Genomic DNA, 13,566 nt, shown 5'->3' on the forward strand with positions numbered 1-13,566 from the left:
ACTGGCTAAAATTGACCTCGCCTGGTACTGGTACCACTGTACGCAGATGATGTGGTACTTATAGCCAGAACAGCTAATGGGCTACAGATGCTGCTAGATGCTTTTAACACGCTCATGACTGAATTGGGACTCAGAACAAATTTAACAAAGTCATTCATAATGAAATAGGGCCCAGGCTGTGAGAAAGTAGCCTCTTTCTAGCCTTGTTACCCCCACTTTTGGCCTGTTTGTGAGTGTATGTCAGCGTGTTTTCACTGTCTCACTGGGATCCTGCCAGCCAGGGCCCAGTGCTCATAGTGAAAACCCTATGTTTCCAGTATGTTTGTTATGTGTCACTGGGACCCTGCTAGTCAGGACCCCAGTGCTCATAAGTTTGTGGCCTATATGTATGTGTTCCCTGTGTAGTGCCTAACTGTCTCACTGAGGCTCTGCTAATCAGAACCTCAGTGGTTATGCTCTCTCATTTCTTTCAAATTGTCACTAACAGGCTAGTGACCAATTTTACCAATTTACATTGGCTTACTGGAACACCCTTATAATTCCCTAGTATATGGTACTGAGGTACCCAGGGTATTGGGGTTCCAGGAGATCCCTATGGGCTGCAGCATTTCTTTTGCCACCCATAGGGAGCTCTGACAATTCTTACACAGGCCTGCCACTGCAGCCTGAGTGAAATAACGTCCACGTTATTTCACAGCCATTTTACACTGCACTTAAGTAACTTATAAGTCACCTATATGTCTAACCTTTACCTGGTAAAGGTTAGGTGCAAAGTTACTTAGTGTGAGGGCACCCTGGCACTAGCCAAGGTGCCCCCACATTGTTCAGAGCCAATTCCCTGAACTTTGTGAGTGCGGGGACACCATTACTCGCGTGCACTACATATAGGTCACTACCTATATGTAGCTTCACAATGGTAACTCCGAATATGGCCATGTAACATGTCTATGATCATGGAATTGCCCCCTCTATACCATCCTGGCATAGTTGGCACAATCCCATGATCCCAGTGGTCTGTAGCACAGACCCTGGTACTGCCAAACTGCCCTTCCTGGGGTTTCACTGCAGCTGCTGCTGCTGCCAACCCCTCAGACAGGCATCTGCCCTCCTGGGGTCCAGCCAGGCCTGGCCCAGGATGGCAGAACAAAGGACTTCCTCTGAGAGAGGGTGTTACACCCTCTCCCTTTGGAAAATGGTGTGAAGGCAGGGGAGGAGTAGCTTCCCCCAGCCTCTGGAAATGCTTTGTTGGGCACAGATGTGCCCAATTCTGCATAAGCCAGTCTACACCAGTTCAGGGGACCCCTTAGCCCTGCTCTGGCGCGAAACTGGACAAAGGAAAGGGGAGTGACCACTCCCCTGACCTGCACCTCCCCTGGGAGGTGTCCAGAGCTCCTCCAGTGTGCTCCAGACCTCTGCCATCTTGGAAACAGAGGTGCTGCTGGCACACTGGACTGCTCTGAGTGGCCAGTGCCACCAGGTGACGTCAGAGACTCCTTGTGATAGGCTCCTTCAGGTGTTAGTAGCCTATCCTCTCTCCTAGGTAGCCAAACCCTCTTTTCTGGCTATTTAGGGTCTCTGTCTCTGGGGAAACTTTAGATAACGAATGCAAGAGCTCATCCGAGTTCCTCTGCATCTCTCTCTTCACCTTCTGCCAAGGAATCGACTGCTGACCGCGCTGGAAGCTTGCAAACCTGCAACATAGTAGCAAAGACGACTACTGCAACTCTGTAACGCTGATCCTGCCGCCTTCTCGACTGTTTTCCTGCTTGTGCATGCTGTGGGGGTAGTCTGCCTCCTCTCTGCACCAGAAGCTCCGAAGAAATCTCCCGTGGGTCGACGGAATCTTCCCCCTGTAACCGCAGGCACCAAAAAGCTGCATTACCGGTCCCTTGGGTCTCCTCTCAGCACGACGAGCGAGGTCCCTCGAATCCAGCGACTCTGTCCAAGTGACCCCACAGTCCAGTGACTCTTCAGTCCAAGTTTGGTGGAGGTAAGTTCTTGCCTCACCTCGCTGGGCTGCATTGCTGGGAACCGCGACTTTTGCAGCTACTCCGGCCCCTGTGCACTTCCAGCGGAAATCCTTTGTGCACAGCCAAGCCTGGGTCCACGGCACTCTAACCTGCATTGCACGACTTTTTAAGTTGGTCTCCGGCGACGTGGGACTCCTTTGTGCGACTTCGGGTGAGCACTGTTTCACACATCCTCGTAGTGCCTGTTTCTGGCACTTCTACGGGTGCTACCTGCTGCTAAGAGGGCTCCTTGTCTTGCTCGACGTCCCCTCTCTCTCCTGGTCCAATTTGCGACCTCCTGGTCCCTACAGGGCCACAGCTGCGTCCAAAAATGCTAACCGCACGATTTGCAGCTAGCAAGGCTTGTTGGCATTCTTTCGGCGGGAAAATACTTCTGCACAACTCTCCACGGCGAGAGGGATCCGTCCACCAAAGGGGAAGTCTCTAGCCCTTTTCGTTCCTGCAGAAACCTTAGCTTCTTCTGTCCAGTAGAAGCTTCTTTGCACCCGCAGCTGGCATTTCCTGGGCATTTGCCCATCTCCGACTTGCTTGTGACTTTTGGACTTGGTCCCCTTGTTCCACAGGTACCCTAGATTGGAAATCCACAGTTGTTGCATTGTTGGTTTGTGTCTTTCCTGCATTATTCCTCTAACACGACTTCTTTGTCCTTAGGGGAACTTTAGTGCATTTTGCACTCACTTTTCAGGGTCTTGGGGAGGGTTATTTTTCTAACTCTCACTATTTTCTAATAGTCCCAGCAACCCTCTACAAGGTCACATAGGTTTGGGGTCCATTTGTGGTTCGCATTCCACTTTTGGAGTATATGGTTTGTGTTGCCCCTATCCCTATGTTTCCCCATTGCATCCTATTGTAACTATACATTGTTTGCACTGTTTTCTAAGACTATACTGCATATTTTTGCTATTGTGTATATATATCTTGTGTATATTTACTATCCTCTCACTGAGGGTACACTCTAAGATACTTTGGCATATTGTCATAAAAATAAAGTACCTTTATTTTTAGTATAACTGTGTATTGTGTTTTCTTATGATATTGTGCATATGACACTAAGTGGTACTGTAGTAGCTTCACACGTCTCCTAGTTCAGCCTAAGCTGCTCTGCTAAGCTACCATTATCTATCAGCCTAAGCTGCTAGACACCCTATACACTAATAAGGGAAAACTGGGCCTGGTGCAAGGTGCAAGTACCCCTTGGTACTCACTACAAGCCAGTCCAGCCTCCTACACAGGCTCTCTAAAACACAGAAATTTAGGCTTGCCGGGGAAGAGGTTGCAAAAGTATCGAATTTTAGATATCTGGGTATCCCATTTGAGTCAGCAATTAATTGGAAGTTTTTATTGAATGCCAGGGGTATGCAACTGCAAAAGTCTATTGATGCCATTTTCCAATTTGCGAAAAGGCTTGGACACAAACCTGTCAAAGAGTTAGTACATATTTTTAAATGCAGATGTTTATCTTTTGGAACCTTTTGAGCAGGGGTGTGTGGATACACTAAAAGCATCTCTTTACAGAAAGTGGACAACAAATTTATAAGAAGGTTCTTGGCAGTTCCAAAATCAACCTCTACAAGTTTTTGTTATACTGACGTGGGCTTCGGATTATGTCAATCTCCAGTCCATGTTTTTATGGCTTATAATATGGAGAAAGCCTGATGCACACTTCAGTGGAGTAGTTGCTTCCTACTGTGTTTCTTTAGAAAATATATCAGATATTCCCTGGCTTTTCTATGTAAAACAGAGTTTTAATTATATAGTTCTACCAGAGCTTTTTCCTAGTCCACTAAACTCCCACTGAAGTTAAAAGAATATTTTAAAGGCGTAGCCAATCTGTTCGCATTGCAAATCAGGATAACATGGCCAGTGGATTCTCCCACCTGAATTCAAATGGGAATTTCCCCCAGCTATGTATCTTCAATTAATTTCTAACGAGCAGCATACATTTTTGCTAACTAGGTTTCAACTAAATTTGCTCCACTTACTGTTGGCCTTCACTAATGGAGGATTATGGTTTTCATTCATACCCCTGTGCCCATGTGATGTCAGTACAGCACAAAGCACATTGCAGTCAGTCTTCTTTTGCTCACTGTATACTATGCTAGAGACACGATTTGTGCTTCTAGTCTTGCGAGAATCTAAAATTAGATCCCATAAGACATCTCTCACCTATTTACAGTCCCAGGGCAGCCTAGAGCTGTGTTATGTTATGATGAATTTCATGACAAGTGCCCTACAAACTTGAATGAGGCAAACTAGAATTAGGTACTGAGAAATTGTGTATATGGCATTTATTTATCTGTATGTATAATGTTTATAGTTTTACTTTTGCAGTATTTAATTAATATTTGTCTCTCTTTTAAGTGTTGATAGATTGTGATTTTTATATTGATGTACTTGTTTTTATGAACTTTAATGACTTACTTAGGCTGAACAAATTATTATTTATTGTATTCCTTTCTAGGTTCACCCATGTGTTTCATGTTTGTTTCAGACTTGGAATTGCAAGTAGCTAGAAACTGTGGTAGCTCTAGGGAAAATTTACCACAAATGAAAAAATTGTATTCAGTGGTGAAAAGATTTTTTTATGTTATCACATTTTCCGAATTATATAAAATGGTAAATTTTAGCACCACAAACCCTCGTATAAAAAAAACACACACCTTCTCACACATCACTTTCTGCATGCTAATTCACAAAAATCACCACCAGTTTAGAAGAAATGACTCAAATTGAGTGTGGATAACATTTGTGGAAAACTGTTATCAAGGCTGATGTGTAAACTGCCATAAATGCCTAGAAAGGGCTCAGTAGAAAGGGTTATATGAGATTGTACTAATACCTCAGAGAAACCAATCCACAAAAAATGCTTTGATTGTAAACAGGACACTTTACATCATGTCTCAGTTAAAGAGATGTATGAAATTGGGTTAATAGTTGAGAGTGAGGAGGATCCACTTAAAGTAATAATCAAAATCCTTGTCAGGGTGAATCACAAAAGTCACAAAATAAACCTGTGTGTAACTCTCTGGTACCTTGGCTCACAAAGCTCTCTACGACGCTGGACATGCCTACCTCAACGAGCGTCTCAACTTCCACATCCCGACATGCCAACTCCGCTCCACCAACCTCACCCTCGCAACCGTCCCCTGCATCCACCAGACCACTACCGGCAGCAGATCCTTCTCCCACCTTGCCGCCAAAACCTGGAACCCCCTCCCCGTCAACCTACATCTGACCCAGGACCTCCTGACCTTCAGTAAGTGCCTGAAGACCTGGCTCTTCGTGCAGTAGCAACCCCCACCCCCACAGCACCTTGAGACAATACCGGGTGAGTAGCATGCTTAACAAATTACTGATTAATTGATTGATTGGCATGCAGGCATTCAGGCTTAACTTAGAGGCAATGTGTCTTTATGCTGCATTCAAACTGTAATAAAGTGAAAAAGAACTAGAACAATCCCAAACCAATTTAGAAAAATATATTACATCTTAATAAATGGCACAAAATGACTACAATCCAATCAGTAGAACCAGTTATGGTTTTTAAAAAAAATGAAGGTAAATATAGCAGCAAGAGGCACAAAGTGCTAACTGAGGGTAGCTGGACAAACTGGACCAGGAAAAAGACAGAAGTTCAGGCTGACCACAGTGGAGTGTGGGCAAGGTACAGGACTAAGCTCAGCCTGCTGGGAGTTGTACCTTCTGTCCTTGTTGCAAAGTCTGTGTGAAGTTGCACTGCAAAGCTCTGCATCAGGTATTGGATCAGTGAGATATTCAGCTGCACAGCAGAGGTCTCTGGGTCTCTGCATTGCTTGGAGACAGATCCGGTGAAGCCTTCAATTTGAAGTTGTGTGAGGCTCTATATTGCTTAGTGTCACAACTAATAGAACCGTCAGTTAGGCAGGGAGAACTACACTCTAAACTCCAGCCAAGGTACCAGGACCTTGAAAGCAGCAGTTGGGGATCAGGACTCACTCCCAAAGGGGCCAGTAGAAGGGACCAGGTCAGGTCCAACTTATAATGTTCAGCTGGAAGGCAAGACAGGACCCTAGACACTTGATGTGTCCCCGTAGCTTAACCAGAAGGCCAGTCAACTGACCCTGGAATCATGTCTGGAATCCAAGGTTCAAGGCAAGCAGGTCCAGTCTTTCTTCTTCAGGCAATAGGGCAGTCCTTCTTCTGAATCTTCTGAGATCCGAGAGTGTTCTGATTTCAGATTTTGAAGGTGCCTCTTTATACCGAGTGCCAGTCTGTGATTGGGGGACACTTCTTGACTATCTGTGGAACTGGCTCTAGTGAGTTCTTCATTTTCCCATGGACTTGGTTCCAGAGGGTGTAGTAAAACAAAGGGTTGGCAGGCTTGGATGTGAGGTGCATTTGTCAGTGACAGGGTTGGCCTTTTCTGAACCACTATGTACAAACCCCAGACTACCCTTTGAAGTGCAATTAAGGGTGAGGCACTGTTCCTCCCCAGCCATCCTGCCAGGAAGACCCTCACCTCCCCACAACCAGGTCCTTTAACAACTGTTTGAGATGAATACACATCATACCACAGGAAGCCGTTAACAGTCAAGTGATGCTAGACACTGACAGAAAGACAAAATTGGTTTAGCAGCAATACATACATTTTGTAAGAGTGGCATTTTCAAAATAGTATCGAAAATCAGACTTTAACATTAAAGAGGATTTTAGGGTTGTGGCTTTTGCAAGATGGCCAATGGGATGCACTCCTAAGAGGCTATAGGATGACCCTGCTACAATCCTGCACAATCCTGCCTGAAAACCTGCAGCTGTGGTCAGCCCTGTTGGCAGATGGCACCGTGGCCGCACACTGCACCTTAAGTGGGGCCAGTGGCAGGCGCGGGTGGCCAGGGGAACGTACAGCTGTGTGGCAGACCCAGAGGATGTGGAAACCTCTTGACCAGGCCTGATGCTGCACTGAAGTTTGTGAGGCCGCAGGGACAATCATGACCCCTATTGCTGTTACCTGTGGAGGCTTCACTGAGAAAGCAGGGGAGCGACTACTTGTTGTGGGCTGTGGTGGGCTCCTCTAATGCCCCGGGAGGAGGCAAGGAGTTGCTGTTAGTGGACTGCTGTGTGATGGCACACCCAGCTAGATTCCCTGTGTGCTGGAGCACTAGCGTGAGGCCGCTTGTCCCACCCTTTGGCAAAGGCTTTGGGGTGTTTGCAACAATTGCACTGCTGAGAGCCACCCTAGCATGGCAGGGAGAAGTTGTGCTGCACCATCAGGGGCATCGCTATAGAGGTTTATATCTTCGCCATGTGGGGCATTGTTTGGCCAGCCCCCCTGGGTTCTGAGAAGATTATCCTGACAGTGGAGGCCTGCCCCTCCGGGGCTTTACTCCTAGCAGCATCCTGCAACACCAGTGGGAAAGGAAAGCTGAAGTCACTTTATGAGGTCTGGAGGATCCTTTGGTTAGGTCATTAACACTAGGGTGCTATATGTCTTTGCTAAGACCACAGACAAGCTTTTTGGGCACCCCTTTGATGCTTTGATGCTTTGAGACTCTGTGGGGGTGGAGACACCTGTGTGTGGCACCAATGTCTAGCTAGACACTCTTCCTTGCCTAAGAGAGAGGTACAGCTGCAGCAGTGAGGTGCGCTGTTTTGTTCGGCACCTTTGAGATTGGGTTTGCTATGTGTGGGAGGGTACCCACAGCTTCCCAGTGCAAACCTCTTCACCAATGGACAACGGGAGGACACCTCCTTGAGGCCTGCTAGTGCATCCGAGCTGGACTACCCAGGATACAGTTGGTGTAAGGAATGGGTAGGAACAGGCAGACAAAGCTACCCCAGGGTAACACAATGGAGCAATATACAACCACAGTGACCCCGTGGTAGCCCTCTACACAGCAGATGACTGGCAGACATGACCAGGAACCTGAGGGGGAAACTTCCTATGGTGGAGTTTCTTGCGGCTATTCGTGGCTCCAGGGAAGCATTGGAAGGAAAACTGCGGCCTCCTCCCCACAGATCTTCACAAGGTCTCTGACAAAGTACGAGTGGCCGAGGGATCTATTTTGGAACTGCAGGCCAAGGTGGCTACTCTTCAGAAACAGGTGGCCATGGTCATGCCCAAAATGGGGCCCTTGAGGCACGGGTGGAGGATACGGAAGGGAGGTCCTGCCATAATAATATTAGACTCCTGGGGTTCCCAAGAGAGCTGAGGGGTGTCGCTACTGCACAATTTGTGGAGCACTTGATTCATACTCCCCCTGAAACCAATTGGCCTGTGCCCTCTGACACTGAGAGAGCCCCATGTGTGCTGATGGCACAGGCCAGGTGCCCAGTCACGAGCTACCATAATGCACATTTTGAACTATAAGGATCATGACTGTGTACAGTGGATGACCAGGGAGCTGGATCTAGCCCGCTTTGTAAATCAGAGGATATCCATTTATCCTGATTGCACTAATAATGTCAAAAGCTCAAGAAAAAACTTCCTGGAAGCCAAAGACAAGCTCTGATCCATGGGCATCTGCTACATGCTGTTGCATCCTGCCAGACTCCGGGTTTAGTTGAAACAATGCCAACATTATGGAAACAGGTGGTCCGGAGGGTCATTAGCAGGGACCCCTTTGCTAGGGAATGTAATTTATGGAACCTGGCACTGTTACGAGCAATTGAAGTAAAAATATGTCCATGGAAGAGTGGAGAGGGGAATACTGTCAGTTGGCAGAGGATGTTTACCCGGGGGAATGTTTCATTACCTTCCAAGAGGCACAAGTGGGACCAGGACAAATTCTATATTTTGCCTAGCTGGAAAGTGTGGCAAGGGACGTAATTTCTGATTCTGACTGTATGCATCTGATCTGGTTCATACCATTTTATGCAATAATAGGTTCAAACTGTTGCATTTCAATATTTTACACCACACCTATTTAACAGCACATAAACTTAATAGGATTGACTCTGCCAGTGGGGCTTGTTGTGTGCGATGTGGGGAAGAGGACACTACTAACTTACATTTGGCTTGGGCCTGTAGTGGGGTCTAGACTTTCTGAAGTGAGGTGGTACCTAAGGTAGCAGATATCAAAGGCATAGTGATTCCACTGTCCCCGTTTGCTTGTTTGTTGGGTGTAGTGACTAGGCCTAAGGGCAGGAAGATTCCCATCTAGCTTACTCAGCTTGCCCTTCTGCTGGCAGAGAGGAGAGTGGCCATCAGATGGTTGGGGTTCAGAAGGCCATGACTGGACCAGTGGCTGAAATACCTAATGGAATGATGAAGGGTAATGTACTTGATGAGACCATTTTGCATAATTTTAGTGACAACCAAATGCGCAATTGCTTCCTAGGATGCACCAAGACTTTAGCTTATTGGTTTGGTTCAGGTACTGATGTATGCTTGCTTCTTTGTGATGTTCTTTACTAACGTCTATGCTGACATATGTCATGTAATTTCCTCTTTCAAGTTTTTGTGCTCCTATTATTCTGTCATCCTACAACATGAATTCGGACCATAGCACTGTCTTCCTGATTTGTACATTGTACTTTCATACATTTGTTTGCCATGAGAAAACCCATAAAATGAAGTTATAAAAAAACATTTAAGAGGATTTTAATTACAATTAAAATGAGTTGAAGAATTATTTTTCCAGCTGCTTCCATACTAAACGTATCACTTAATAAATGTAATAAGGTAAACCAGAGTCAGTCTGGGGAAGGCTAGGCTTGCCACAGTGAAGACTGATTTTAGGGTTTTTTCATTGCCATAGGCATGTAAAACATAAGTACACATGTCATCATTTAAAATACCATGCACCCTGCCCTATGAGCCTTTTGGACCTACCATAAAGGTGACTTAAGAGTATTAAATGAAAGGTTTAGGCCTGTCAAAGGATTATTTTTGCCAGGCCGAAATAGCAGTTTTAAAAATATACGCAGGCTGCAGTGCCAGCCCTGAGGCATCTTTTATAGTGCTGCTTTAGTTGATGGCATAATCAGTGGTGCAGCCCACTAATAGCATTTAACTTACAGGTCTTAAATACATGTAGTACCATCTACTAGTAATGTATAGGTAAATTAGGTGTACCAATCAGGTGTATACAGTTTTACCATGTTTGGACAACAGAGCAGAAGCACTTTACAAATGGTTTGCAGCAGTAAAGTGTGCAAAGTCATAATACCAAAGAAAATGGTTCAGCAAAGATAGGGTAGTGAAGGCAAAAATCTAGGGAATACAATATAAACGATGGTAATTACCACCAGCGCCTGAATATCCTCGTGGGTGAGACGTTGTGCATTACAAATCCTCATAACATAACTTAGCAGGAGGGAAGAAGCACAGCCACTCTAACTTTGTTCATTCACTTGCATACATTGAACTACTGAGACTGACTTGCATTGTTAGAATGATGGAAGTGTGTTTCTTTATTTCATCCCTCCAGGGGAAAAGTGCCTAAAGTTTGGTGTTCATCTATTTCAGATTTAAATAAATTATTCAGTGCACACTAAAGACACAGAGAAGATACCATAGTGCTGTCACTAATCACAGCTCTCCAAACCTGTGAAGACAATCCAAATGAGGTGTGCTTTATACGATGTGACCTCCCCTCCACCCCCCAGTGTCACAGAATTACATTTCCAACCCCCTAGACCAATGACAATTAGTGCTCCAATATGAATTAAAACCCCACTTGAACTGCAACACGTACACATCCGACTGAGCAATACTGCACATAAGGTGTATTTGGTAATGATCAGTTCCACAAGTTTAGTTCATTGAAACAATAGAGCTACAAACCCTCTTTCATAAATTAATAACACGCTCAAATAGTACTGAGAAATGGGACATGTATTTAAAAATGTTTATTTTAAAATCATATCTTAGTGCATAAACTATGAATGATAACCACACAGAACACAAAGAGAAATGCAACTAAGCATGTTGGGGTCAGCAAAAGCAGCAAAAAATATTTCCAGTATGATTATTGAGTTCTTGGCATCCTAGCACCCTTGGGCTATTATAAAGCACTATGCTAACTTCAGCTGAAGCAGTAAATAGCAAGCCTTTATTTTAGTTTCTCTGAATGGACTACACAGCATACAATTGTTTTTATTATCATATAGAAAGTCAGCCATTCCCTATCACAGCTTGTTTAGGGCTGAAAAATAAACAGCGACCAGTTGAAGGTCACTTCTTCTAACTATCGCCAATGTCAATTCCGACTGAGATGGGTTAGTGCCGCAAACCAGCTCAACTTCTGGTGTAATAGTACAAGTGCAAAGTACCTCTCTGATTCTCTGAACCTGGGTTTTCAAAGTATATGATTGCCAATTTTATCTCATGTTCCAAAAATAAACACAGCACTTGCAGACACTAGAGTACCCACAAGACTAAACAATTTGCGGGCAGCATCTCAGGCTTGCTAGGTTGAAGAAAGTTATCTATACAAGCCTCTATGAGAAGCACTGTCTCCTCCTTAACAGAGTGGGACTGCAGGACAGCAGAGGACTAAACAGGCCTTGTTGGAGGGCCACAGAACACTGACCCCCGGCGATTGAAGGGCCTTTAAGCAAATGAACAGCAAACCTTGACTGTGAGGGGCTCCCATCCTTCGAGACACAGAAGAGTGGTCCAAGAGTGCTGCAGACACCGCAACCTCAGCAGGCAAGAGCACAGGAGATCTAGGACTCCTCCCCAGCAGCAAATAGGGAGAGTGCCAGGTGCTCTGAACTTCTCACCAGCTCAGACCTCCCACACATAGATATTTGGGGCCTCCCCTGGTACCAAGGCTTGGCACACAACAATAGACATTGAGGTCCTTTGGGAGAGACCATTGTCAGATCTGTCTGGGCTCTCAACGGGATGAATGTGGTCACTCAAGCTCACCAACGGAGTCCAGCAGCAATAATTGGCTATTACTTGCTCCTTGGTGGGGACACTTGCTACAACACTTTGTTGGCGTTTTATAAAACGGACTTTGTGTAACTTGGGAGCTTGCCTTGTTATGGCTTTTCTCACAACATGGTGTGCTTTTGATGGGATTGTGGTGTCCCCTCTGATGCTCTGATGTGAATGAAAAGAGTCACTAGCACGAGGACCATTAGGTCTCTTTAGTTGATTTCACACTCCTGTTTGCTGAGACTTACCTGACTACAGTCCTCCCTGCCTGCACACCAGAGGGGAGGAGGAGGTGTTTTGGGGGTAGTTCTACTTAATGAAAGGCAGCTTCTCATGCTGCTGTACACACTGCTGTTTGATGGCGCTTACCTGACCACAATCCCCCTTTCCTGTATACCAGAGAACTTCCAGTGCCACAGGGCACATGAAGCCATGTCCCAGGCAGAGGCTGAGCCATGAGCAGGTCCATCTGTGCCCGTCAGAGTCCAGGCTGGGCCTCCCCTCTTGGCCTCCACTTTGCCATTTTTCTAACTTCTCACAATTGACTGACCACATCTGTGATTTTAGTGGATGAGTTAGCCAGGGACGGATATATTAAGAGATCATATGGAGTGATCTCTTCAAATATTAAGAATATTTTCTCTAAACAATCCAAGACAAGTTTTGAACAAGCTGGCTGGTTCACCCAGCATGCACAAAAGTCCACAAAAAGTTAAAGAAAGCATCACATAGAGTGCCAACAATTAATACTGAAGTTAAAGCATGCAGACCCTCATAGGAAAATGTCATATTGAAGAGGAAAAAATTTATAAAACAGGAAGCTTGGGAGAAGCGGATGAAAGCCAATAAACTGAAAAATAGCTCCACTTGTTGCCCTTTTAAAAATTTACCATATTTCAGGGAGGAGTTATAATCACTCATTGAAGCCCTTATTCCAGCATAGGATTGGGTTGCTCAGCTATCCATTGTGGCGTCCGTAACTAGATTGTTAACAGTGAGTAATGTTTTTGTCTTAATCTTCTTTTGAACAAATATTCACTAGCTAAAAAAGCTACCATTACATGCCCTTTATAAACTTGCCATGCACCTCTGATTGTGTTAATCATTCAAAATTGTAGGATGTCCCACAGATAGGTTCTCAATACATAATGACACTTCTCTATGTAGACACTGTCTCCTTGTTTGCTCAATCTGGCACTGGTTTACAGATGACAAATTCATTGTATATACTGAAGATACATTCTTTGTTTTCATGCAAGCTTTGAGTCTGGAAGTTAATTTTAACAAGACTTCCACCATGATTTGTGGACCTGCGAAGGCCACTGCTTTTTTACATTTTATCAAGGGGACAGAATAACCAAGTCTGGAATAGTTACTTGTCTAGGATTTCAACTTGATAGCTTAGGCAATTGGTTCCATTTTAATAATGTGAGCGCTCTTAAATGTGAACAATTAATTGGCTTGGTGTTTTGATTTGCTACCAAAGTTAGGTACTGAACCACTTAGAGAGCTGTCTACTGTATTGTGTAGAAATGGAATTGTGTTTCGGCACTCTGTTATATGGTGCCAATATTTAGGGTTATGAAAATGTTGACAAATTGTAAGGTTTGAGAATACATGCCTGAGGAGATTGCCAGTGAGCTTGGTATGCCTCATTTGCAAGATTTGATT

The 13,566-nt window shown here is 44.9% G+C and overlaps 1 protein-coding gene across 3 annotated transcripts in view; it reads right to left on the reverse strand.

Moving 5' to 3' along the window:
- AFF2 (ALF transcription elongation factor 2) overlaps positions 1-13,566 on the reverse strand; it is a 928,871-nt gene that overhangs the window by 644,121 nt on the left and 271,184 nt on the right. The gene's annotated exons all lie outside the window — the stretch shown is intronic.

The sequence above is a fragment of the Pleurodeles waltl genome, chromosome 2_1, assembly GCF_031143425.1.
Source record: "Pleurodeles waltl isolate 20211129_DDA chromosome 2_1, aPleWal1.hap1.20221129, whole genome shotgun sequence".
NCBI classification, from domain to species: Eukaryota; Metazoa; Chordata; class Amphibia; order Caudata; family Salamandridae; genus Pleurodeles; species Pleurodeles waltl.